This window comes from Hemicordylus capensis, chromosome 3 (genome assembly GCF_027244095.1).
Source record: "Hemicordylus capensis ecotype Gifberg chromosome 3, rHemCap1.1.pri, whole genome shotgun sequence".
In the NCBI taxonomy this organism is placed as follows: domain Eukaryota; kingdom Metazoa; phylum Chordata; class Lepidosauria; order Squamata; family Cordylidae; genus Hemicordylus; species Hemicordylus capensis.
The window spans coordinates 189220642-189246142 of NC_069659.1; the positions used below are offsets into that span (position 1 = coordinate 189220642).

Here is a 25501-nt window from a genome sequence, read left to right on the forward strand (position 1 = left end):
CTTGTGTGTCGTGCATGTGTGTGTTTGTATATTAGTATCTAACTGCAGATAGTACTCATATTTGGGTCAGGGGGGAGGGCTGCTGCTGCAGGGTTGGGGAACCCATTGGGTGCTGGTGCCGCCACAGGGGAGGCCCTGCTGGATGCTGCCACAGGGGTGGGTGGAGGTGCTGGGGAGCCACAGAGGAGAAGGAGTGAACTATGTGGCCCCAGAAGTGAAGGAGATAGGGATGGGTGGGCTCCCCATAAGAACATGGACCACCCATGCCCTCCCTAAAACATTGGCTCATATACTTGGAACCAAGTTCTATCCCACCCCTTTTGTTTGGCTGTATCCGGCCAGGAGAAGTGATAAACATTCAGATAGGTACAGTAGATGGTTGATCTACTGATGCCAGACTTAATGAAACTGAGATGTTGTGAGTGCTGCCTATTCTGATCCTTCTGCCTTTCTTTTGGTGGCTAATCCCTGCTTCTGTGGGTTCAGATTCCTCTGAATGATTTACTGTTTCCAAACACTAGATCTGACATTCTTGGAGGCACTGGATTCATCTGTCCAAACTATGGAACAAAGTACATGAAAAGTGTCTCAGACTATTGGCCAGCCAGACACTATCACCTTTCATGGTCAATTGAGCTTGCAAGGCAGAACAAAAGTTTCCAAAGATAAACAGGACTTATTCTCCTATCCCAAAGGACTTAACATGGGAATGGGAAATTATTCCAACACAGTTTGGGTTGGTTTTCCTCCCAATTGGCTTAACATGGGGCTGGGATGGGAGCTACCCCACTAGAGGGAGTTTATAAAATTTGGGGTGGTTTTCTATCCCCATGTTCAGTGGTTTGTATGCTTACATTAGTTTTACACAGCTGGGGTAGGAATTTAGCCCATGATTCAGGAGGAGGGTTAAATAAGGACCCTTTAATACAGAAAACCCCAATGAATGCTTCAAATAATTGTGGGGTATCCACAAACACTTAAAATAGGAACCCCTTTGAGTATTGGCCGGTTTAAATGGCAATGTGGTGGCATACGTAGAGTTGAAAGTAGAATCGAGTCTGAGCACAACTTATGGTAAAAAGTTGTAAAAAGTCAAATTAAATTTATTGAAGGAAATTAGAGTTTACAAGCTTTCAAAAGGTAAGAAAGATGGAAACAAAGATTTTAAAAACCTCATCAAAATAACATTTCAAATTTCATTTTGCTGGACTCCAGGCTGTTGGGGGGCCAAGAGGCTTGGATTAAAAAAAGAAAAGTGTTCAGAGTTCAAGCCATCTTAAGAAATTCACAGATACTTCTGTTCCTGTATAATACTGTGATGACTATAGGTACACTTTGTTCTTCTGAGAACAACATAGCACACACAAAGTGAAGGAGAGACAGGGGAGAAAACTTAATAGGAAACAGAATTATTTTGCTAGGGTTTCAGGAAGACAGCTATTTTGTAATCATTCACACTGGGCACACATAGAGCAAAGGGCAATTTTCAGGTATTCTAAAAGTACTTAACACCATTCAGCTAACAGAGCATCAAAGGAAAAGATATGGAGAAGGATCTGGCAGGTGACAGACTTTTAATTTACACACACTAGATATGTGAGCTACTCACTCACTCACCTCTGAGTGTAGCTGTTTGGAAAAGAAGCTTGAGACCTCAAGGTGGAGTTGGTTGACCAAAAGTGGAAAGATACAGAAACTCTTTGTGACACTGCTCCTCATACTTCCGGATTCGTGCTAAGGAAGAAAGCTGAGAGAGGACAGCTTCTGTACAAATATAACCTTTGGTAGGCTTGTGGGGACAAAACTGAAGTCGGCTTTTTGCGACTACATTTTGCACTCTTATATTTTGTTGTAACAACTAAGAATACACATTTTAAAACTGAAAAGCATGTAATTTAAAATGCCAAATATTGAGACATGTAGCTTAGAACATTAATTAGCTGGTGTTCAACAATTTAAGCTGCTTCCCTGGCTAGGAATATTTAAAGGTTTAAAATTAGACATGCTCCCTCTGGTGTTAAACAAGAGCTCATGCTGTTTTGTGTGACATGGTGATGTTTCAGCCATCTGTTCTGCCAAGCAGTTCCCTAAATTCTGACTCTTAATGTCTGAAAAATGATTACTGACAGTCTTCTAAAGGTTTAGTTCAAAGGTAAGCATATGTAACCTCATCAACTTGACTGCTCATGCTGTTTGTGGCACTACTTGGAATATATCACAAGATTGCTGTTAATTATAAAAACAAACACTAAGGGCACAACCCTATACTTTAAGCAAAACTGAATGGCATAGGATTTGGTGGTAGTTCCTTTACTTGGCAGGATTTGAGATACATACTACTGGCAACATCAGGGATATGGCAGTGGAATACTACACCGACGTACCTGCACCATAAGATTGCCCAGCCCATTCATAATAAGCCAAAGACCTGGGCATAGCTAAACAAAAGTAGCTACAAAAATTGTGGGTATGAATTTCTTCATGCTATGATTAGGTGTTTTATCATTGCAACATACTGAAGATTGCATAGTGTTCTAGATTTGTTTTTTTCTAATGCTGATGGGCAACCTGTATATTATAATAATATTTTATTTGTTAGCCACCCCATAACAAATTGTTTCTGGGAGGCTCACAACACAGCATTAAAACATCAAATAAAAACACATAACACAGTAAATCACAACAGACCTAAAAGGGCGGGGGGGGGGGATACAAAACACAATACGAAGCAATTAAAAAACTTTTTTAATAAAATCAGTGTTAAAAATCAAAATTTAAAAGGCCTGAGTGAAAAAAAAGTCTTTAGCTAGCATCTAAAAGAACAAAGGGATGAAGCCAGGTGGACCTCACTAGAGAGGCTATTCCATAAATGGGGTGCAACCACCAAAATACCCTCTCCCTAGCCACACACCTCACCTCGTTTGGCAGGGGCACTCAGAGCAGGGCCTCTGAAGAAGATCTTAAGGTCCAAGTTGGGATGTATGGGGCAAGGAGCTCTCTTGAGTAACCCGGTCCCAAGCCTTCAGAGGGGTAGTTAGTTAGTTGTTTATTTATGATCTTAGATCAAACAGCAATACAAGCAGAATATACTCAGTAAAGAAAAAGAAAAAACAGAAACTAAAATATTGTCACATACATAAAATCAAGAACCTTTAGCAGTAGCTGATTGCTGTGCTCTAGCCTCTCTTAATTTGATTAGAAAATAACAGAATTTGGCAACCGCCAAGGATATTGTTGGGTCCCTGTCTTCTAGTAAACATGTAAGAATCATTTCCTCCGAGTGACTTTTGAAACCTTTCAGGTACTGGGATAAGAATAAGTCTCTTTCAGCGATATAAAGTGGGCAGTGTCGGAGGCATATCTAGGGAAAATAGCGCCTAGGGCAAGCACTGAAATTGCACCCCTTGTCCAAACATCCAACACCCATATTTCAGATAACTTTACCATAATATCAGCTGAAAAATACAAGTCAAGCTCGTTAATCTTTTAATTTTTCAAAAACAATTTAGAAAACTACAAATTTCAGTATGCTGGGGCTCATGAAATACCCAAATACTATGTGGAGGTATACTTGGAAAACTAATGTCTAATTCTCTACTATGCATTGTATCATCACTATTACAAAAGTTTTTAAAAGAAATGGAGAATTTGACTTTTCCCTATTTACTCTGAAAATAATTAAAAGATATGCAGAGTAAACTGTGTCACTGCTTGGAATATATTCTAGTATTTCAGAAAGACAGTTAAAATGAGAGAAAGAGAGCAAGAAACTCCCAGTGAGTCTTAATACTAAGGCTAATTAATACTAATTTCACACTGATTGAAAGACAAACTCACCATTAATAGCCATATTATTAAGACATCACATTTAACTCACTTATAACAAGAAGCAGAGCAAATGAATACAATCCTAGCTCATAAGCTTCAGCTCATTATTCACAAGCCCTGATTCTCTGTACATAGTGCCCAACTGAATATGTGTACAGTGACTTATATTATATCTAAAAAAAAACAAAAAAACCTGTAGCCCATAAAGGCTGTGGGGTGGGTCTGCAAAGGTTCCTGCTCCCCTCGCTGGCCTCTAGGGCTTTGCAGGGACCATTTGAGCATGTGTGGTGGCCATTTATATAGATAGATAGATAGATAGATAGATAGATAGATAGATAGATAGATAGATATAGATATAGATATCTCCGCTGAAAACAAAATGGCTGCCACACATGCTCAAATGGCCTCTGCGAGGCCTGGCATGGGGGCCTCACAGTGGCCATTTTGTTTTCAGTGGCCTTTTAAAAAAAATATTTTTAAAAAATGGCACCCCCCCTTCAAGTGGCACCCGGGGCACGTGCCCTGCCTGCCCTACCCCTAGATACGCCCCTGGGCAGTGTAGCAGTGAATGCTTCAATGTTTCAGGGGCAGATCCGCAAGAGGGCACTGTCTCTCATCATAGGGTTTTCTCTCAAATCTCCCTGATAACATCGCTGAGGGTAGGGCATACAAGCAAGCTCTTGTAAACGCCCAGGAAAGTTTTGGGGAATAGATTGTATAAAAATAAGTGGCTGTGGCCCAATCTTTCTTAGTGTTTAGCCGTTGGGTAGGCCTATTTATAGAGGCCCTTTCCTCCTGACAGTTTATGTCCCTAAGCCTTTGTTTAACTAGGCATCTTGCCGTTGACTCGCCACACTCTAGCAGTTGTGCTGGGCAGAAGCCCATCCTCCGGAGTCTCTCCTCAACTGTCTTGCACCAATGGGGTTGTGGGGTGGCAGCAAGGAGGTGAGGTATAAGTCCTACTGGGTAAAGGTGAATCTTAATCCAATACAGGATGATAAGAAGCCAGGCCTTAGTCTCCAATTTCAAAAGCCCAGTCTCCCAAGCCTTTAGAGCTTTAAAGATAAAACCAGCACTTTGAATTGGGCGTGGAAACTGACAGGGAGCCAGTGCAGCAATAAGTACCTCCGTCTTATCTGGATTCAGACTCCTGGGATAAGCCCATAGTCCTGAATACAATACAAGTTTTTAAAAGAATCTTAGGAACTCCCTGCCTCTCTCCAAAACAGGGATGGCTGACTGCTCAACACACTCGTCTACCCTTTTCCTCTTTCTGTAAGCAGTGTACAGTGAGCTGCCCCTGACAAATTGGTCCAAAGTGAACATTAGTCCCCCAGCACTACAAGTCTGGGGGACTCCAACGCCAACTCGGCAACCAAGTCCGTGAGCTCAGTCAGGGACTCTGTTGGGATGCGGAGTGATTGGTACACCAACTTAAGTCCCAGTCTATCCCTGGTCCCCAGTCTTAAGTACACACACACCCAATATGACCAGATACCTTGACAGGAATCCTGGCAAGGGAGATGTTATTCTTTTTTTCCTTTAAAAAAAGTTTTTTATTGAATAAAAGATGAAACAAAGCGAAGCAAAAATACATCTCTTGAATTAACAAGAAACAAAGTCAATCTGAGTTCAAGACTAAGTAAAACAGTAAGAATAACCAAATAAGGCATACAACTTCTGCCTACAAGCATTAATATTGAATACAACCTTAATACAAAACATCACAACTTACAATTCGAAGCCAGATCTAGGAAATAACTGTAAGTTTCGCTGAGTATTATATTTAATAAACGGTTCTCAAGTAACCCTGAAAGACTCCATAGATATTTGTTTCATATATGTTATTACTCTAGACATTGAAGCATAATCCCATAGTTTCAATAACCAATCTTCAATGGAAGGATTTACCAAAGAACGCCAATTAGCCGCATATAATATCCTAGCCACAGTAATCATTTACAAAGACAGTTCTGTATATTTTGTAGGAATATTAGGTTTAGTCATATTTAAAAGAAAAATTTCTGGAGAGAAAGGGAATTTAATATTTAGAATTTGTTCCATAAGTGAATGAATTTGTTTCCAAAAAGACTGTGCTTTACTACAGGTCCACCACATATGATAGAACATCCCGACTTGCTGATTACATTTCCAACATCCCTTTGGGTAATTATTGTCAATCTTGTTAATAACATTTGGAGTAGTGTACCAATGATAAAACATTTTGTACCAATTTTCTCTCAGATTATTACTAGAAGTAAATTTAATATTCTTCTTCTATTGAAATTCCCAATCTTGAATTTCTATTGTTTTGTTCATGTTTTGCATCCATTTAATCATGCATTCCTTAATCTGTTCTGATTCTGTATCATACTTCAGTAGTAGTTTATATATCTCTCCTAACAAGTGGTCAACTCTCTTATTTAGTAGTTGTTCAATTTCGGTTAATCCTCTAAGTTTCTGAGGGGATCTTAACTCTGATCTCCCCGGTCTTAGTGCAACACTCTAACCACTACACCACACTGGGTCTAGACCCAGAGGACCAGGGACTGTTGAGTTGGCAGTTAGCTGATGATGCGTCCCCCTTTGTGATGTCACCTGTTGCTATGGTGTCCTGTGGAGGGAATCATCGCTGGCTCCCTTGAATTAATGTGAGAGTGGAAGAGAGCGGGTGTCAGAGAGAAGCTGAGAGAGCAAAAGTCCTTTAGAGCAAGATTGAGCGAGATTGTGAGAGTGATTGAGAGAGAAAAAGAGAGATTGAGTAAAGAGTAGAGAGATAATATCGGAGCGAACTGAAGAGGGGATTTGTTTGGGATAGGGAGGCGGTTGGGGTTGGGGTTCGCTTTAGTTTCTAGTAGTTTTTAGTTTTTTGCTTTTCTAGTTGAGTTAGATTTAGTTAGTTGGGTCAGGGTTGGGTTTCATAGTATTCATTGGAGAGGGAGGGGTTGGGGGTTAGTCTTGGTTTAGTTCGGGGAGTTTTGGTTTTTGCTGTTCTGTTTGAATTAGATTTAGTTAGGTTCAGTGTTAGTGTTAGGTGTTAGGTTAGGCTGAAATTCTTCATCGGAGAACGACCATCCTGCTGATTATGTAAGTCTTGCTTTAATTCTTCCTTTCCTTTTCATTTCTAAACCATCTAATAATACCCTTGCTTACTGGACAAAGAGGCACCTTTTTAACGTGATGATTCTCTTTATTTAGCAGGGGGAGAGTAACTGGACCTATCCACCACCAGCACTGTATTTTGCTGTTGGTGGTGTCTGTCTTATGTTTCATTTTTGAGTGTGAACCCTTTGGAGACAGGGAGCCATCTTATTTATTTGATGTAAACCACTAGGGAATTATTGATGAAAAGCAGTATATAAATGGTTGTTGTTGTTGTTGTTGTTGTATCAAGGCAGTGTGCACAAGAGTCAATAAAAACAATCCAACCAATTATAAAAAATTTTAAAGATGGTTTAGAAAAACATTGATATAAATGTATACAAATATTTTTTGTTGTTATCTCAAGGCAGTGTGCACAACTGAAAGCCATAATAACAGTCAATACCCTGGAATAAAAGAGCCAAAATAAAAGAGAATAAAAGACCAACCAATCATAAAATTTTAAAAATGATTTAGAAAAACATTCTGTTAATGGAACTGCTCTGGGGCAATGGGCATTGGCGTTTAGGGCTTGTTTGGCGGGGGATAAGTGAACTAGAGTGGAGCAGCCCCACGTGAGAATAAATTGGTGCAAAGTTCTGAACCCGGGGAAATGAACTGACAGAGAGTCGCTTGAGGTTCACAAATACAATTGGTTTATTGAAGGGTTTAGGGCAACAGTGGAAAATGAGTTGATTAAGGCAATATTATTACTCAAAAACGTCACCAAGGTTAACCAGGTAACTTCCAAAGAGGTTGTTTGAGCTTGGTGTCTGAATTCAATGAACTCCAGGCTGGCTAGAGGAAGAAGGCTTCAGAGAAACAGGTTTTTGGATTGAAGAAAGAATAGCGATAGGGAGAAGCCCAGAGGGGCGCAGTGGTTAGTATACCACCTCACTCCTTATGACTCTGATGCAGCCAAAGGACCTCTTTCCTCTGGACTGGATGGGGAATTGGGAGGCAGCGGTAGAGAAGCAAATGCCATTGGGGGGTTAAGCAGTAGGGGTAGATCCCAAAGGGGTATGGTTTCAGTGTAGCCATCTTCTCGTAGCAGTGAGGCATGCTTGGCAGGCCAATGAGGAAGGCCGATCTGCAGGCTGAGAGTGAGAATGGTGCGATATTCCCCTCAGGGGATGGAGCCGCTCTGGGAAGAGCACCTGCCTGCTTGTGTGCAGAAGGACCCAAGTTCCCTCCCTGGCAGCATCTCCAAGGTAGGGCTGGGAAAGATTCCTGCCTGCAACTTTGAAGAGGCCGCTGCCAGTCTGCATGGACAATACTGAGCCAGATGGACCAGTGGTCTGACTCAGTAGAAGGCAGCTTCCTATGTTCCTATGAGTAGCATCCTGATCCAGAAAAGGCCGATGGGCTGGGGAGGTGGCTGTCCTGAATGACCTGTGCTTAGCTTTGCATATTGAGCCTCGGCTAGTGAAAAGCTTTACGATCACTCAAAGTATCACCCATAAGACTTAAGAAGTAACCTTGCAGCCATTCAGAGATGGAGACTAATCGCTTGTTTCGGATGAGATGGCGACATTTCAGCTGAAGTTTTGAACATCACCAGTCAGCTAAGGAGAAAACTTACCTTACAAGGTGGAGACCACAGCTGCTACCGCCAATGATCATGAGCAGTTTAAGCCCTGCTTTCCTGCACTTTAGCAGCAGATCTGTTACCTGGAATTAGATACCAAACAACTGCGGTAGGACAGGAAGACGTCCTTGGAGACGTCTTGGACAGGAAGACGTCTTGGACAGGAAGACGTCCTTGGTAGGACAGGAAGACGTGTTGAAGAGGATTGCTGGTCTTGTGGTAACAAGTATGACTTGTCCCCATAGCTAAGCAGGGTCTGCCCTGGTTGCATATGAAAGGGAGAATTTAGATAATTACCTACTTCACAGGGTTGTTGTGAGGAGAAACTCAAGTATGGGAAGGAGAGCTGGTCTTGTGGTAGCAAGCATGACATGTCCCCTTAGCTAAGAAGGGTCTGCCCTGGTTGCATATGAATTGGAGACTTGATGTGTGAGCACTGCAAGATATTCCCCTCAGGGGATGGAGCTGCTCTGGGAAGAGCAGAAGGTTTCAAGTTCCCTCCCTGGCTTCTCCAAGATAGGGCTGAGAGAGATTCCTGCCTGCAACCTTGGAGAAGCCGCTGCCAGTCTGTGAAGACAATACTGAGCTAGATGGACCAATGGTCTGACTCAGTATATGGCAGTTTCCTATGTTCCTATGTTCCTAAGACATATTCAACAGTGACACAGCAGCAGCAACAACAACTCTCTTGAGTATTTAGGTACGGTGATTCAAAATGATCTTTCTTATTTGGTAAATTTAAATTTCTCTAAATTTTTGAGTCAGATGAAAAATGATTTAGATCGATGGTCCGTGATACCTTTGAGTATTTGGGGAAAGATAAATGCGCTTAAGATGAATATAACACCAAAACTCATGTATATCTTAAGAGGCCTCCCAGTTTTTATACCTTTATCTTATTTTAAACAAGTTTACAAGATAATTAACAGGTTTATATGGGAAGGTCATCCACTGAGATTCTCACTTGGCAAGCTCCAATTATTATTTATTTGGTGCGTTTTTATATCACCCTACCCCAAGGTCTCAGGGCTGTTCACAACAAATAAAAACAAAACATTAAAATCAATTAAATATTAAAAACAGCTTAAAACAATCAATAAATAATCCAGAAGTTAAAAAGTTAAAAAGCTAAAAGGCCTGGGTAAAAAGATAAGTCTTTAGAGACTTTTAAAAAGCTGCTAGAGATGGGGAGACTCTTATTCCCACGGGAAGCACGTTCCAAAGTCTCAGGGCGACAACAGAGAAGGCCTGTCACTGGGTGGCCACAAGACGACATGAAGGTGGCCACAGACGAGCCTCCCTTGATGTACGCAGTGGACGATGGGGATCATGCAGAAGAAGATGCTCTCTTAAGTACCGTGGGCCTAAGCTGTTTAGGGCTTTATAGGTTATAACCAGCACTTTGTATTTTGCCCGGAAACTTATCGGCAGCCAGTGCAACTCCTGCAATATAGGAGCAATATGCTCTCTTCGAGATGACCTGGAGACCAACCTGGCTGCCGCATTTTGTACTAATTGCAGTTTACGGACTACGTACAAAGGCAGCCCCACATAGAGAGCATTACAGTAATCAAGTCTGGAGGTTACCAACAAGTGTACTACTGTTTTGAGATCATGAACCTCAAGGAATGGACACAGCTGGGGTATCAACCGAAGCTGATAGAAAGCGCTTCTGGCCACTGCCTCAACCTGGGGAACCAGGGAAAGGTGTGGATCCAGAAGCACTTCCAAACTGCACACCTTTTGCCGGTGGAAGAGGGTGGTTTTAATTTTCCCCACTTCCAAGCTTATCACTGGGCTTTTATTCTATCTTCAACATTGAGATGGAAAGCTGAGCCCCAAATTTTGGATACCCCATGGGCACAACTGGAGAGTTACTATTTAGCTCCACTATCTGCTTATCAGGTATTGGGTTCATTATTTATTCGCTCTTCTAGTAAACTACCAGCAGTTCAGGCAGCTAGACGTATGTGGAAGAGTTTAGGCCTTAAGTATGGTTTTGATCCTTTTCAGCATGCAAAGCTTACATTATGGAAGAACCCGGATTTGAAGATTGGGCAGAAACCTTTCTATTGGGCCAATTGGGCAACTTCTAATATTATTACTTTAGATCAAATTAAACACCCCAAAAGCCACAACCAAATACTTATATACTGCTTTTCAACAAAAGTTTCCAAAGCGGTTGACATAGAGAAGTGATAAATAAATAAGATGTCTCCCTGTCCCCAAAGGGCTCACAATCCAAAAAGAAACTTAAGGCAGATACCCACAACAGCCACTGGAGGGAAGCTGTGCTGGGGGTGGAGAGGGTCAGTTACTCCCCCCCCCCCCCCACGCTACATAAAGAGAATCACCACATTCAAAAGGTGCCTCTTTGCCCGGTTAACAGGCTCTCCCATAACTGGGTTTTTAATGCAAGGAAAAACAAGAACCTGTTGAATTTCTGTCTGCCGCTCAGCAGTGCCAGGTCCATGGTTAGCAATATAGCAACAACAGCAAAAGCAATAACAACATATCATACATGAAATCAAAACTCTGCACCAAGGAAAACCCATATCTGAATCCAGAGCAGTGATCAAATCGATTCACTTTACCATTTCTCTCTCACTTTGCCATGCTTTACATTATTGGGCATTATTTCCACCCATGGTGAAGGACAAGGAGTTCTGGAGGGGCCCTAAGCCATCAACTAACTGCTGCAACCTCTTGGATTCAAGCAAGCATTTCTACATCAGAATTGGAATTCCAAGCTCCTCAGGGCAGGGATCTCTCTACGCTGCTCATGCTGCTCTGTGAAGTGCAATGGGCCTTGATGGAGTTCTAGAAATAATAACGCAATATGTGTGTGAGAGGGCTCATTCGGATCGTTTTGGAGAAATCAAATATGAAAATGTGCTGACAAAGTCCAGGAAATGCCTTCTAAGTGAAGGCATGACGTGTTGGGTGCCCTTTCTGTTCCTTCATGAGCGTCCCCATCCAGATCTCACAGTGTTCACCCATGCAGTCTCCCATTCAAATGCAAACCAGGGCAGACCCTGCTTAGCATATGGGCAGTTCCTGTCTGCCACCACAAGACCAGCTCTCCTCCCACCAAAGTCTGGGGGCCCCATGTTGAGAACCCCATGCTTAGTGTCTTTTCGCTTGTGTGTTTTTATCGAGAGACCCCTTGAACATGCCCTGGAAACGTAGAATACTATCTATCTATCTATCTATTACATTTTATATCCCGCTCTTCCTCCAAGGAGCCCAGAGCAGTGTACTACATACTTATGTTTCTCATCACAACAACCCTGTGAAGTAGGTTAGGCTGAGAGAGAAGTGACTGGCATTCAGGAAAAAGAGATGAATACGTGAAATGTTTCTACACAGCAAGCAAAGGGGGGGGGGGCACAGCTCAGCAGGGAGGGAGCAAGCATGGCCTTTCGGATTCCATCCAGGCCTCTCCAATTAAAAGGTGCTTAGGTAGCAGTGCTGGGGAAGATCCTGCCCTTCCTAAGACCCAAGAGCGTGGCTGCCAGTCAGAGTTGTCAGTACTGAACTGTATGGACTACTGGACTCTGCAGACAGCAGCTTTGCATGCTTAACGTTTCCAGATAGATGCTGGGAAAGGCCTCGAAGTTCATGTTTTGTGGGCAAAAGGTCCCCAGGTTTGATGCCCAGCATCTAGCGTTTCCAGGTAACCAGACTGTAAACAACCTCCGTTTGGAAATCCACTTTTAGCTGAAGTTGACAATCCTGACCCAGATGGGCCACTAGTCTGACTCAGTATTAGGGGCAGTTTCCCATGCACTTAAATTTCCTTGTGGGCAGGGAAACATCCACAAGGTGATTTATTCCATCTTCATGGACAATTTCCATGGGCAATGTTAGGAACGTAGGAAGCTACCTTATACTGAGTCAGGCCCTTGCTCCAACTAGATCAGTGTTGTCTACACTGACCGACAGCAGCTCTCCATGGTTTCAAGCAGGAGTCTCCCCCAGCCCTCCCTGAAGATTCTGCCAGGAAGTGAACCTGGGACCTTCAAGCAGGTGCTCTTCCACTGAGCAATGCTCCTATCCCTGAAGGGAAATAGGTTTCAGCACTCACATGTGGTCTCCCATCCAAATGCAAACCAAGGCAGACCCTGCTTGGCAGACTGTGAACTATGAACCCTCTCAACAGCCTTAGGGAGAGGCCTCTCCCAGCTTTTACCTAGAAATGTTTAGCATACAAAGCTGCTTTCTGCAGAGTCCAGTATTGCCAAACTCCAGCTGGCAACACTTAGGGTCAGGTCCCACCTAAGGATAATGTAAGAGAGGAGATCAAACTGCCTTTCTTTTACTTGCACAGAAGACAAAGAGCAGATTGGGAGATGCAGGGTGCCTTTTGCATCACACACATTCGAAAAATGGTAATTTTCGAATTAACATTTTCAAAAAAGTTAATTCGAAAATGGTATTTGAATGGATGAACGGATTGCCACTGATAACGGGTATTGGATGGTTTAGGGAGTACCTGTGACGTAGATGTGGAAGCAAAAGTGATGAGGTGATCAGTGTGTGTGTGTGTGTGTATCCTCACGATCCTCAATAGGTTAGGAGGACAGACCGGGCCATCTTGCTCAGCATTGCTTGCACTGACTGGCAGCAGCTCCTCCAGGGTTTGTGGCCGGGCTGCTCCCAGGCCTACCTGGAGATGCTGCCAGTGAGTCAACCTGGGGCCTCCTCCATGCCAAGCAGATGTTCTGCCACTGAGGTATGGCCCTCCCTCATCTGCTCAGGTCCAGAACTGAGGAGGTTGGATGGGGGCAGAATCCCTCATCAGAACCAGACATCGCCACCCACACAATCATGCCTCTGCTGCTCGTGTGAAAAGAGCAGAGCTGTTTCTGTTGAGAAACAAAGAAACATTTACAATAAAGTTATAAACCTCACCATGTACTGTTGGGGTTTGTCATTCTTGCGCAAAGCACCCAAAAAGAAGCAGCTACCCACTCCAGTTACAGAGTCGAGTGCAGAGTTTCATTGTTGCCGTTATTTGAAGAACACGCATGGAGATTGTTGTACAATCTAAACTTAATAGGTTTATTGGTTAAGTACAGAATGGCGCAGCGGGGAAATGACTGGACTACCAAGTCAGAGGTTGCTGGTTCGAATCTCCGCTGGTCTGTTTCCCAGACTATGGGAAACACCTATGTCGGGCAGCAGCAAACTAGGAAGATGCTGAAAGGCATCATCTCATATTGTGCGGGTGGAGGCAATGGTCAACCTCTCCTGTATTCTACCCAAGTCAACTCTCCTGTATTCTACCCAAGGCTCTGTGGATGCCAGGAGTCGACACCAACTTGACGGCACACTTTGCCTTGACCTTACAATTGAGATAGGAAGGACCTATCCTGACTATCAGCTACAAAATGAATAGGTAGGGGGAGAGAGATGTTTCCATCTACTCTCTAAGAGGAAAAGAAGAGGGCAGACTCTCTGCAGGAAGTACCTGAGGAGTCAAGGCAGGGGTCATAGAGCAAAGGCAAAGCCGGGACTGGTAAGGAGGTCTTCACTCGCTACCTCAGCTCCCAATGCCCCCAGTAGTCATTTGGATAGTTGGTGCAGAAGGTCGGTGCACTGGAACTCCCCTCCAACATGTAAAGCATTCTGGGCTTGTGGGAGGAAGAGCAGGATACAAATGTTCAGACAAACCAGTGCAAAAGGGGTGTTGGATTTCAGGGGGACGGGAAGGCTCGTTGTGAATCAAAAGGCGGCGAGTGGGGATGCATGGTTTGGATAGCCAGCTAGTGCTGGCGGGCAGAGAGCATGGATGGCCCTCTTTGCTAAGCACCGCAACCCTCCAGTAACTGTTGCAGGGGTGACACAAGCTCCCAGGGAAAACCAAGGCCCATTCCTAGAGTGTGAGCCCTTTGGGGACAGGGATCCATCTTCTTTCTTGGTTCATATCTATATCGACTGCTTGGGAAGCTCTTGCTGAAAAGCAGCATGTAAATATTGGTAGTAGTAGCCATGTCAGCTTAAGTGGTGCAGCAGGGAAATGCTTGACTAACAAGCGGAAGGTTGTAGGTTCAAATCCCCACTGGTACTAGATCAGGAAGCAGTGATCTAGGAAAATGCTGAAAGGCATCATCATCTCAGACTCAGACTCAGGAGGAGGCAATGGTCAACCCCTCCTGTATTCTACCAAAGACAACCACAGGGCTCTGTGGGCACCAGGAGTCAAAATCGACCCGATGACCCCCTTTACTTAGTAGTTACCAATCCTCTGTCAAGTGCGAGAACTCTTTCACTTCATTCCACCTCCGGATCTGAGCTGTGACATGTTGTACCTTGTACTGGGCACCTTTATTTATAAGTAGACTCAGTGCCGCTTTTTAAAACCAGCAGGTTTTTACACAACATCCACATGATGCCTCTGAATCCCAGTGGTAGGGGACCAAGAGCCAGAGAGATGGCATGCCCAGAGGCATCTGGTGGGCCACTGTGGGGAACAGGGTGTTGGTCTAGAGATGCTTCCTCAGGCCTGATCCAGCAGGGCTGTTCTTATGTTCTGCTGAGAGTGTCAAGTTGCCATGCCCCCCAGAATTCTGGGATTCCCTCTGGACATTAAGCGTCTCACCCAGATTGCTTAGCCCACCTGGATTTGCCTGGATTTCAGCTTTCATTTAAAAAGGAAAAGGAAAAAGCTAAGTTCTAACCCTTGTAGAAGTGGGGTTATTGAGCAAAACCTGCACTCACTCTTCTGCTCAGAAATTATTTTCAAGCCAATTTACATAAGAGGCAAATTAGGCACCCGGATTTTGAAAGCCAGCATATGCAACCCTAGTCAACAGGCATGTGGATCAAGGTGATCCTGTTGACAAAGTATAATTGGGCTTCCAAAATGCTTCTGACAAAGTTCCCTGCCAAAGGCTCTTGAGTAAACTCAACAGTCATGGGATAAGGGGACAGGTTCATCTGTGGTTTGGTCACTGGTCGAAGGACAGGAAACTGTGGGGAGGTATAAATGTTCAATTCTCTCAAGGGAGGGAAGAAAGAAGTGGGGTCCCCTAGGGATCGCGCTGGGACCAGTGCTCTTTAACTTGTTGATAAATGATGTCGAAATTGGGCTAAGCAGCAAAGTGGCCCAATTGGCAGAGAACACAAAACTATTTAGGGTAATGGAAGTCAAAGCAGATTGTGAGGAACTCCAAAAGGATCTCTTAAACTGGGGGAGTGAGTGGATGACAAAATGGCAGATGCAGTTAATGTAAGCAATTGTAAAGTGATGCATATTGGGGCAACCCACCCACCCCCCATTTCATATACGCTGATGGGGTCTGAGCTGTCAGTGACTGCCCAGGAGAGGGATCTTGGGGTTGTGATGGGTTTGTTCACCCTATCTTAAGAAGGACATTGTAGAACTAGAAAAGGTGCAGAACAGGGCAGCCCAGATGATTGGGGTCTGAAGCACCTTCCTTATGAGGCTAGGCCACAGCATCTGGGGCTGATTAGCTTGGAAAAGTGGCAACTGTGGGGAGACATGATAGAGTTGTATATAATTATGCATGGAGTAGAGACGAGAGTGGACAGAGAGAAATGTTTCTCCCTCTCTCACAACACTAGAACGAGGGGTCATCCCATGAAAGTGAAGGCTGGGAAATTGAGGACCGACAAAAGGAAGCACTTTCCCACATAATTAATCTATGGAACTCTCAGCAACTGGATGTGGTGACAGCCAACAGCCTGGATGGCTATAAAAGGGACTTGGACAAATTCATGGAGGGCAGCAGGTCTATCAATGGCTACTAGTCTGGTGGCTATGGGCCACCTTCAGCCTCAGAGGCAGGATGCCTCTCAATACCAGTTGTAGGAGAGAGGAAATGCCCTCAGCTCTTGCCTGTCAGCTTCCAAGACGCATCTGGTGGGCCACTGTGGGAAACAGGATGCGGGACTAGATGGGTCTTGGGTTTGATCCAACAGGAGTCTTCTTGGGAGGCAGCTCACAATAGTCGGAAAGCAAAAAAAGAATGATTTGCAATGCACGACATACTCAGCATTTGTAGCATGCTTTTCGAGTGTGCGGACTGCAGTGTGTCACATATCTTATCTGGATGTAAAACATGGCTACTAATGCCCAAACTGTGGAAGATGTGGGAAGCCGGGTTGTGGCCCAAGGAGAACAGTTTACAACGGCAGTCCATGGTCAGTATTGCTATCAAACAATTCTCCCTTCAAGAACACTTTATTACGCACAGATGAAATAGCAGATGTGACAAGTGAAAACCAAACCGGTTTCAATATTGCTCCCCTTTCTTCCCAACCTACTGCTGACCTTTAGAGAAAGAGATTTAATAAACCTCTTTCGATAAATACAGAAATACTTAATTAGCAACAGATTTATCATGCCCTCTTCCTTCTCAGAATTATCGTTCTTTCCAGGACCAGGAATGCAGTCCGAGACACCTAGAGCAGGGTTTCTTAACCTTGGCCCCCCAGATGTTGTTGGACTACAACTCCCAGAATCCCCAGACATGGTCTTTGTGGATGGGGATTCTGAGAGCTGTAGTCCAACAACATCTGGGGGCCCAAGCAGGGGCATAGCTAGCCCGCCGGCGGCCCGTGTGCGGCCGCTGCGGACACCCCGATAGCCCCACTCCCTGTGTCTGACATCAGATGCAGGGGATAGCCACGGCCCCGCATCTGATGTCCGATGCGGGGGCGTGGTCTGGCTCCTGAAAGGAGCCTTGAGGCTCCGTTCGGGATCGCTGCAGCAGTTTAACTGCTGAAGGGGCCGTGCGGCCCCTTCGGCAGTTAGATGAAGGCTGGTGCTGTGCTCGCAGTGCAGCCCAGGAGCGGCTCTTCCCTGCAGGGAAGAGCCACTTCTGGGCTGCGTTGCGAACACAGTACCAGTCTTAGCTCGTGAAGGGGCTGCACGGCCCCTTCAGGAGCTAGTTAGGCTGGCGCTTGGTAGCCTTGTGGTTGGATTGGTAGCCTTGTGGTTGGATTCTGGACAAGCAGTGCCCCTTCAGGAGGGGAGGACTAGAAACACATTCAGAAGAAGACCCCCTTTTCATCCCCGAAATGCCGGAGGACGTGTTTTTCAGGAAGCATCACAGCGGGTGACTTGTCGCTCTGGATGGTGAAGGCAGACCCCCTTGTACATGGAGTCCTCTTTGGAAGAGACACAGCTCTAGGAAGGAGGCCGTTGTATTTGGGGTCCAGAAAAGGAGGACTCCTCCTTGGGTCCTGTGGAGTTCACAGCAGCAAAGAAGGGAGTTCTGGAGATGGGAAGGGTGTCCCAGGAGAGATTTGGGATGATGCCCATCCAGCCATGGTGGGGAAGGCGGAGGTCTCTCAGGGGAACAGGGATGTGACCGGAAAGGGAGAGATCCCCGGAAGAACAGCAGGGGCTCCGAAGTTCCAAGGAGGGTCCTTGAATCCAGAGGACCAGCAGCTGTTGAGTTGGCATTTGGCTGGTAATGTGTCCCCTTTGTGACATCACCAGTCACTACGGGGTCCTGTGGAAGGAATCATCACTGGCTCCCTTGAATGAATATGAGAGTGGAAGAGAGCGGGTGTCTGAGAGAGAGGCTGAGAGAGCAAAAGACCTTTAGAGCGAGATTGAGGGAGACTGTGAGAGTGATTAAGAGAGAGGAAGAAAGAGAGACTGAGTAGAAAGTAGAGGGAGATTATCGTAGCGGTTTGAGGTGGGGATTTGTTGTTTGGGATAGGGATGGGGAGGCGGTTGAGGCTGGGGTTAGTTTCTGGTAGTTTTTTGTTTTTTTGCTTTTCAAGTTGAGTTAGATTTAGTTAGTTAAGTCAGGGTTGGGTTTCAAAGTATTCATTGGAGAGGGAGGGACTGAGAGTGGTTGGGGTTAGTCTTGGTTTTGTTTGGGGTGTTTTGGTTTTTGCTGTTCTGTTTGAGTTAGATTTAGTTAGGTTCAGTGTTAGTGTTAGGTGTGGTTGAAATCCTTCGGAGAAGAACGATGATTCTGTTGATTATGTAAGTCTTGCTTTAATTCTTCCTTTCCTTTTCATTTCTAAACCACCATGTAATACTGGGCAAGGAGGCACCTTTTTAACATGGTGATTCACTTTATTTAGCAGGGGGAGAGTAACTGGCTCTATCCATCCCCAGCACAGTACCTTCAATGACTGTTGCTAGTGTCTATCTTATGGTTTCTTTTTAGACCATGAGCCCTTTGGGGTCAGGGAGCCATCTTATTTATTTATTATTCCTCTATGTGAATTGCTTTGGAATCTTTTGTTGAAAAGTGGTATATAAATATATATTTTTGTTGTTGTTGTTTCAAAGCAGTGTGCACAACTGAAAGCAATAATAACAGTCAATAAAAGCAAATTTTAAAATCACAACATTTTAAAGATTGTTTAGGAAAAAATTCTGTTAATGGAACTGCTCTGGGGTGATGGGCGAAACAGCCTTAAATGCATTCAGGCTTGTGTAGGGGAAAATTAGCAAACTAGAGTGGAGCAGTCCCATGTCAGAATAAATTTGTGGAAAGCTCTGAACCTGGGGAAATGAACTGACAGAGAGTAGCTCGAGGTTCACAAATTCAATTGGTTTATTGAAGGGTTTAGGGCTACATTGGAAAAAGAGTTGATTAAGGCAATATTATTACTCAAAAACATCACCAAGGTTAACCAGGTAACTTCCAAAGAGGTTGTTTGAGCTTGGTGAAGAAGGCTTCAGAGAAACAGGTTTTTGGATTGAGGAAAGAATAGCGATAGGGAGAAGCCCAGAGGGGCGCAGTGGTTAGTATACCACCTCATTCCTTATAGTTCCGATGCAACCGAAGGACTTCTTTCCTCTGCATCGGACCGGGAGTTGGGAGGCAGCAGCAGAGAAGCAAATGCCGTTGGGGGATTAAGCAGCAGGGGTAGATCCCAAAGGGGTCTGATCTCAGTGTAGCCAGCTTCAAATATTGGGCCCCACCAGGACCCCTCCTGGTGTTTAAGGGCAAGGAGCCCTCTGCTCTAGCACCCACCCCCTTCCTGAGTCTCTACTCAGCTCAAGAGCCCTGGAGGAGTTAAGCCTGTCCTTGGAAGGAAGGGTCTCCACCCCTCACCCGAATGGGTTTGGAGAGCTCATTTCTGTCCCTCCCACAGCCCTGAGATGTCCTTGTGGAGATGGGTTTCCCAGAGCTGTGCCCAGGAGGCCCAAAGGGGCTGTGCCCAAGCAGGCAGCCAGCTGCCCACTGGATTCCTGACCAAGGAGTCCGGAATTCGAGTGGAGATTTGGGGACTGAAGAGTGCAAGCCGGTGTTTAGCCTCTGTAATTGGAACTGGCCCAGTGGGGTTTGGTAAGCACCCCAACGTTCGGGCTTTGTGGGGGAATGAGCTCTTAAGAGGGTCAGTGCCACCAGCTCTAATGTGTGCAAACGTTTGGGCTCGAGAAGTGACTGGATTGAGACAGGATATCGTCTCAAAATTAAAAGAAGAATTTATTTATTTGAGGGCGGGGGATACAGGGAGAGAATTCTGTGGTTAAAGCAATAAAAATAGGTGACTGCAAATTAACTACGCCGAGGTGTTTCTAAAGCAAAGAGCAATAAAGTCTGTTTCTAAATAAACCAATTGCAATGAGACATTTTAGCTTAAGGTCTAATTGTGTAAGTTCTCAGGTGGGCAAGAGAAAGAGGCTTGAGAGACGGGGGCAACTTAGATTTCAGGAAGAGATAGATAGGGGTACAAGAGCGGGGCAAGCGTTCACCTTCACCTGTTGTGGATGACATCTTGATCCCCGTTCCAATTTGCTTTGTTTGCAGAGAAATCTAGGGGCGACGAGCCCATTGCCAACTAAGTGACCTGTTCCCCAAGTGTACTGGAAACTGAGAGCTCACATTGCTGTGAAGCTCCTGATCATATTCAAAGTGCAATCTCCAAGCCTGGAGATGCAGCTGCAATCAGGGAGGCACCTGGCAGCCAGGCAGAATCAGCGTAGCTGGTAACATCTCCCTGGCTGCTCTGCAGGGGTTCCCCGCCCCCCGGGCTCCCTCTCTGCCCCCAAGATTTCTGCCCAAGGGCCTCGTTCTCACCATCTCCCTCTTCTCTTCTAGGCTGGGCAGGATCCGAGCCTCCCTGGCCAGGAGGACCAGCAGAGTGGCCCCCCTGGATGCCCCAGGGGAGCCCACAGCCTCCAGGCCAGCTGCCGGCCCATGATGGTGCATCTGTGGGCGGAGGAACCGGGTGGCCCCCGCTGCCTCCCTCGCTGCTGCCAGCTGAGGAGAGCAGCAAGCCAGGGCCATCAGAGCCACTTGCACAGGATGCTGGAGGTGAGGAGGAGGTGCCCCATTTCACAGGGGACTGGGGGGCCAGGGAAGTGGGGCAGAAGGGGAGGGGGTGGCCCAGCTGTAAAGACAGCCCGCTCATGCTTCTGGCTTCTCCACCTCTCCGCTAGCTTTCACAGCCTGCCCCATGATTACTGCCAGGCTCCAGATGGTGAAACGGTCCAGAATGCTGAAGGAAGGAGGAGTGAAGGTACGGAACCACCCTCCCCCGAACGGCCCCCTTGGGAAGCCCAGACCCTTGTCCAGGGTGCTGAAAAACAGCTGGATGGCATTCTCTCCTAAAAGGGGGCCTGCCTGGTCCATTCCAGAGAAGGGAAGGGGAAATCCTGCCCCACTCAAAAGCCCCATGCTTGCCCTTTTCAGGAGAGGAGGGCCTGGATAGAATTCCTGATGGCTGTCATCCTTGCGTGTCAGGGAGCCCCCCGGAGAGGGGAGCGGCGCTTCCCCTTCTCTAAGGGATTAGCAGCCCAGGACATGCTGGTGAGTGATCTGGGGCAGGGACACCTGGGGCGGATGAGGGGGTGGATGATTGGATGCGGTTGAACGGGGTGGAGGCAACCCTTGGAACTGGGTGAAATGCAGACAAGAGAGGGGGTGGGCAGATCTGGGGCAGGACTAGGGAAGCCCCCCAGGGACTCAGGGGTGACTCCCTCCTGCTCTCTGTTCCTTCCCAGGAGGAGATGGACAATATTTGGGAGGACCCTGTGCCCCACCAGCTGCTCTCTCTCTGTACGGAGGCCATCACCTCCTTGAGGTATGTGGGCGGGCTGGGTCTGGAAGGGTGGTGGTGGTTTGGAAAGTGGCAGGAACCCCCCCCCCGAGAATTCCAGGGAGGCCGAGAAGTGTCCAGGTGTGGAGGGGAGGCAGGGGGAGCCGGAGGGGCAAGCAGGGGGGAGCAGCCTATTGGTGGTCCTCCACACCCTCATTCATCGGGGAAAGGTCTGGGGAGGCCTAGCAAGAAGCTTTCCCCATCCTTCAGCCATACCCCCCACCAGGGCTTTGGAGGAGTTGGCCTGCCACCTCCGGAGAGACGGCCTGAGTTCCACCAGATCTGGCTTCTTTCTCCTGCCTTGCGTGCTGGGGGAGCCTTGGATCGGGGCCCGGGGTTGGGGTGATTCCTTTTTCCTCCTGTACCTGTTTCTTGATGGGATTCTCTTCCACATCCCCACCAGCCCAGCTGGCTTTCTAATATTTCTCCCTTTTCTTTTGGCAGTTGGATGAAGCCCCGCTTTGGAGAGAAGACTGAAAAAAAAAGTGATATTGGATTTCCTCTTCTGGATTAGCCACATGGTTGGAGAAAGACAAGGAACTAAGTATTGATGGAGCCCCCACAACCCCCCACCTAGGAAAAGACACTGTCTGGGCCGGTGCCTCTTCGGTAGGGGGACCTGCATATCCCGTCCCCATGGAGACAGTCACCTTGAGCCCCCATGAGGGAAGAGGACAGGCAGGATTCCTGGGAGTCCCCCAGGAGGGGCTGCAAAATCCCCTCAGGCCAGCAGCAGCCACACTCTGGTTCTCTCTCCACTTCAGAGCCCATTTTGGCCCTCCAAGAAGGCCCTGCAAATCATGCTACAAGGCCTCCTGGAAGAAAAGCCCACCCTGACCCACCTGATCCAGATGGCCAATGTAAGTGGGAGAGAAGAGAGTGGCATCCTCCAAATAATGAGAGAGAGATGGCCCACAGGCCCAGCAGAAGCGGTCCCTTGTCCTGCCCTGCCGGGTTAGGGCTGCTGGGTTTTCTTTAGATTAGCTTTTTATTCCAGGGTGTTTACATACTTCCACCCTCCACAGACTTGATCACTTTCCAGAGACCTTTTGAAGCATCACTTTTTAGGTGATTATCTGGCGGTGGGTTCTTCTGGGGTCCATTTGCAGACTGGGTGGAACCCATCCAGGTCCTCTGCAGCTTCTCATCTGGAGGGACTGTTTCCTCCTACAGGCCATCGACGTGGAGATCTACAGTGACAATGAGCAGGAGGTGGTGGTAGCAGAGAGGGCTGGCCTGTTCCTCCTCAACCTCGCCATTGGGCCCCCCTTCCACTTCAAGGTAAGTCTCCCCCATGCCGGCCTGGCACTGCTCCGGCACCCCACAGCTCCCCTACTCCAGGTTCCAGGGTACCTAGAAAAGCTTCAACGGGCCTTCCTTTTCCCCATTCTCTACAGGTGGAGCAAATCAAACCTCTGCTCCCGTTGACCATTCACCAGGTGGAGAGGACGGCCAAGGGCGACGGCAGCCATTTGTCCAGTGAAGGTGATGTCCATCCTGAAGGAATGGGGCCGGCAGAGCCCCCTCCCTCTTCTGGGCCTCAGTGGCACCCCCTCTTGGCCCACCATGGGTCTCCTAGAAGCTCCCTCCCTCCCTCTTCCTGGCCCTCCCCAGAGCCCTCCCCAAAGCCAGGGCCCCGACATCCCAATCCCACCTCCCAGGGAAACATGGCGCTCCCTGGGAAGGCCTTGTGACTAAACTGCAGCTGGGGAAACCGTGTCTGCCGCTTCCCCTTGGGAATCCCTGTCCAGAAGCGACCACCTTTCCTTGGGTGTGGGCAGGGCCCTCTGCTCCTTTCCAAAGTCAAGATGTGCTGTAATTAATACTCTTTTCTTCATTCCCAACCAGATGATCTCTTCTGGGGAGCTCTCGAATTCGGGGATGACTGAGAACTCCGGGCAGACCTTATGTCCCAATTCAGGTGGGGAAGCCCTTTCTCTAACACTTTGGGAATTCCAGCCCTGAAGCCTCCTCCTTTCCTTGGGGTCAGGCAGGGCCCTCTGCCCCTTTCCCAAACCAAGCTGGGCTCTCATTCACTTTCTCATCTTCTTCTTTTCCAACCAGCGGACTTCTTCAAGGAAAAATAAGAGGACTCCAGGAACAATGGTGTCCAGGAATATCCCACAGCCACCGCGAAGCCCATAGCAACCCTGGCCAAAACAAAAAAAAAAACAGAAGAAGAGCTCCATATGTGCCAACAAGATGAGGAGTGTTTTGCCCAGCTGGAGGCACACCGCTGTCTAGCAGGAGATCATCTCTATATGTTGCTGAACTTGGCAAAAAAGAGGAGCCGCTCAAGCGGGGAGAGAGAGAGAGCAGTGAGAGCCAGAGCACCCACCAGAGGAATATAGAAGTGCCTTCACCCCAAGCGCATGAACAGGAGCCAGAGATGCTTCCTCCTCGACAGCAACAGCCAGCCGAGGTCACCCCCAAGTGCTCCGTTTTCTTCACCCCAGGAGCGGATCCCCATGTGGTTCTTGCCCCCTTCAAACGGGCTGAGCAGAACCAGGATCTCCAGGAGGGCAAGTCTGTGAGTGGTCTGGTCAACGGGGATCTGGCCAAGGGCTGCAGCAGCAGACCAGAAGGAGAGGATGTCACTGGTGTCATGGCTGAAGAGCTGGTGCACCAAAATCCTGGGTTTAAGCGATTTTTTCTTAAAACACTGCAGCAAATGCCAGGAAGAGCCACTGACTAGAGCATTTGCATAATCATTAAGATGACAAGAGGAAAGCACACTTTAGGACTGCAAATAGAACTGCCTTGCCTAGATGAGCCCCTGGTGGCGCAGTGGTAAAAACTGCCACTCTGTAACCAGAAGGTTACAAGTTCGATCCTGACCAGGGGCTCAAGGTTGACTCAGCCTTCCATCCTTCCGAGGTCGGCAAAATGAGTACCCAGAATGTTGAGGGGCAATATGCTAAATCATTGTAAACTGCTTAGAGAGCTCCAGCTATAGAGCGGTATATAAATGTAAGTGCTATTGCTATTGCTAGATGTGAAGAGGAGAAAAATCAGCCTTCAGGAAGCAAACTCTTGGAAAGTTCTAGTTATAAAATCTCTGTGTATGCTCAAGCTGTCTTTTTTGGAACAATATTCGCTGGCTTGCATCAGGTTATCACTGGTTTAAAAAGAGGTTTTACCAACAAACAGGTGTAAAGCACACCACACATGTGCTGGGGAAAAGGGAAGAAATCTGTTAGTGTATACAAAGGCTCCCAGTCTAGGCCATGAGGTTTGTGCCAGGAGAATCTGTGTGCAGTGGAGACATTGGCAGGAAAGTCCCTCTGAAGACAGGAGCGAAAATCCTAGATGGGACGGGCTGCACTGAGCCCCAAACCTGTGCCTAGACCAGGACCAGAGACTGCCCAGCAAGCCGGAGGCGGAAAAGAGAGAAAAGAAAGAGAACTCTGTGCAGGGATCAGTGTAGGGTCAGGTAGTGGGTGAGCATTTTCCAGCCTTTTGTTTTCCCTGGGATGTTCTTGGGTTAATTGTTTTTAGGGTTAGTGTAAAGTTGTGTCTTAATGGAACTGATTTCTTTTTAAGTAAACTTTTTTATTCTATAAAGAGTTGAAGCTTGTTGATTTCTCTCCTCTCCATGCCTATAAGCCTTTCCACTCTACTTAGTATTTGGGGGGTTGTTAATTGTGAACAAAGGTTTGTTGTAGTGGACCCAGCCATATAAAACATCTACTTGGTGGCAGCAGCAAAGAGTTAGGAGGGATAGGCAGTTGTTCCTCCACAGAAGCTATCCAAACCACCAAACTCCATCCCAATGGAGGAAAGAAGAGAAATGAAATGTTTTTGAAAAGAAAGCTTTGTCGAGGGATTCAGTTTGAACACTCATTAAGGCTGTAATATTGAGCTGGTTAGATTCCTTGGTTCAAAGTAGGGTTGTGTGTT

At 46.7% G+C, this 25501-nt stretch overlaps 1 long non-coding RNA gene across 2 annotated transcripts; it reads left to right on the top strand.

Annotated features, from left to right (window-relative positions):
* The first annotated feature begins 6499 nt into the window (after nt 1-6499).
* Nucleotides 6500-25158, top strand: LOC128351106 (uncharacterized). Of its 2 annotated transcripts, none has more exons than XR_008319589.1 (11): nt 6500-6915; nt 20602-20817; nt 20943-21022; nt 21196-21312; nt 21507-21586; nt 22046-22461; nt 22627-22669; nt 22775-22882; nt 22999-23086; nt 23450-23522; nt 23666-25158. It is a non-coding gene; the product is annotated as an uncharacterized LOC128351106 (long non-coding RNA). The 2 variants fall into 2 exon arrangements; XR_008319588.1 differs by lacking the exon at nt 6500-6915 and adding an exon at nt 17653-18527.
* Nucleotides 25159-25501: the final 343 nt, after the last annotated feature.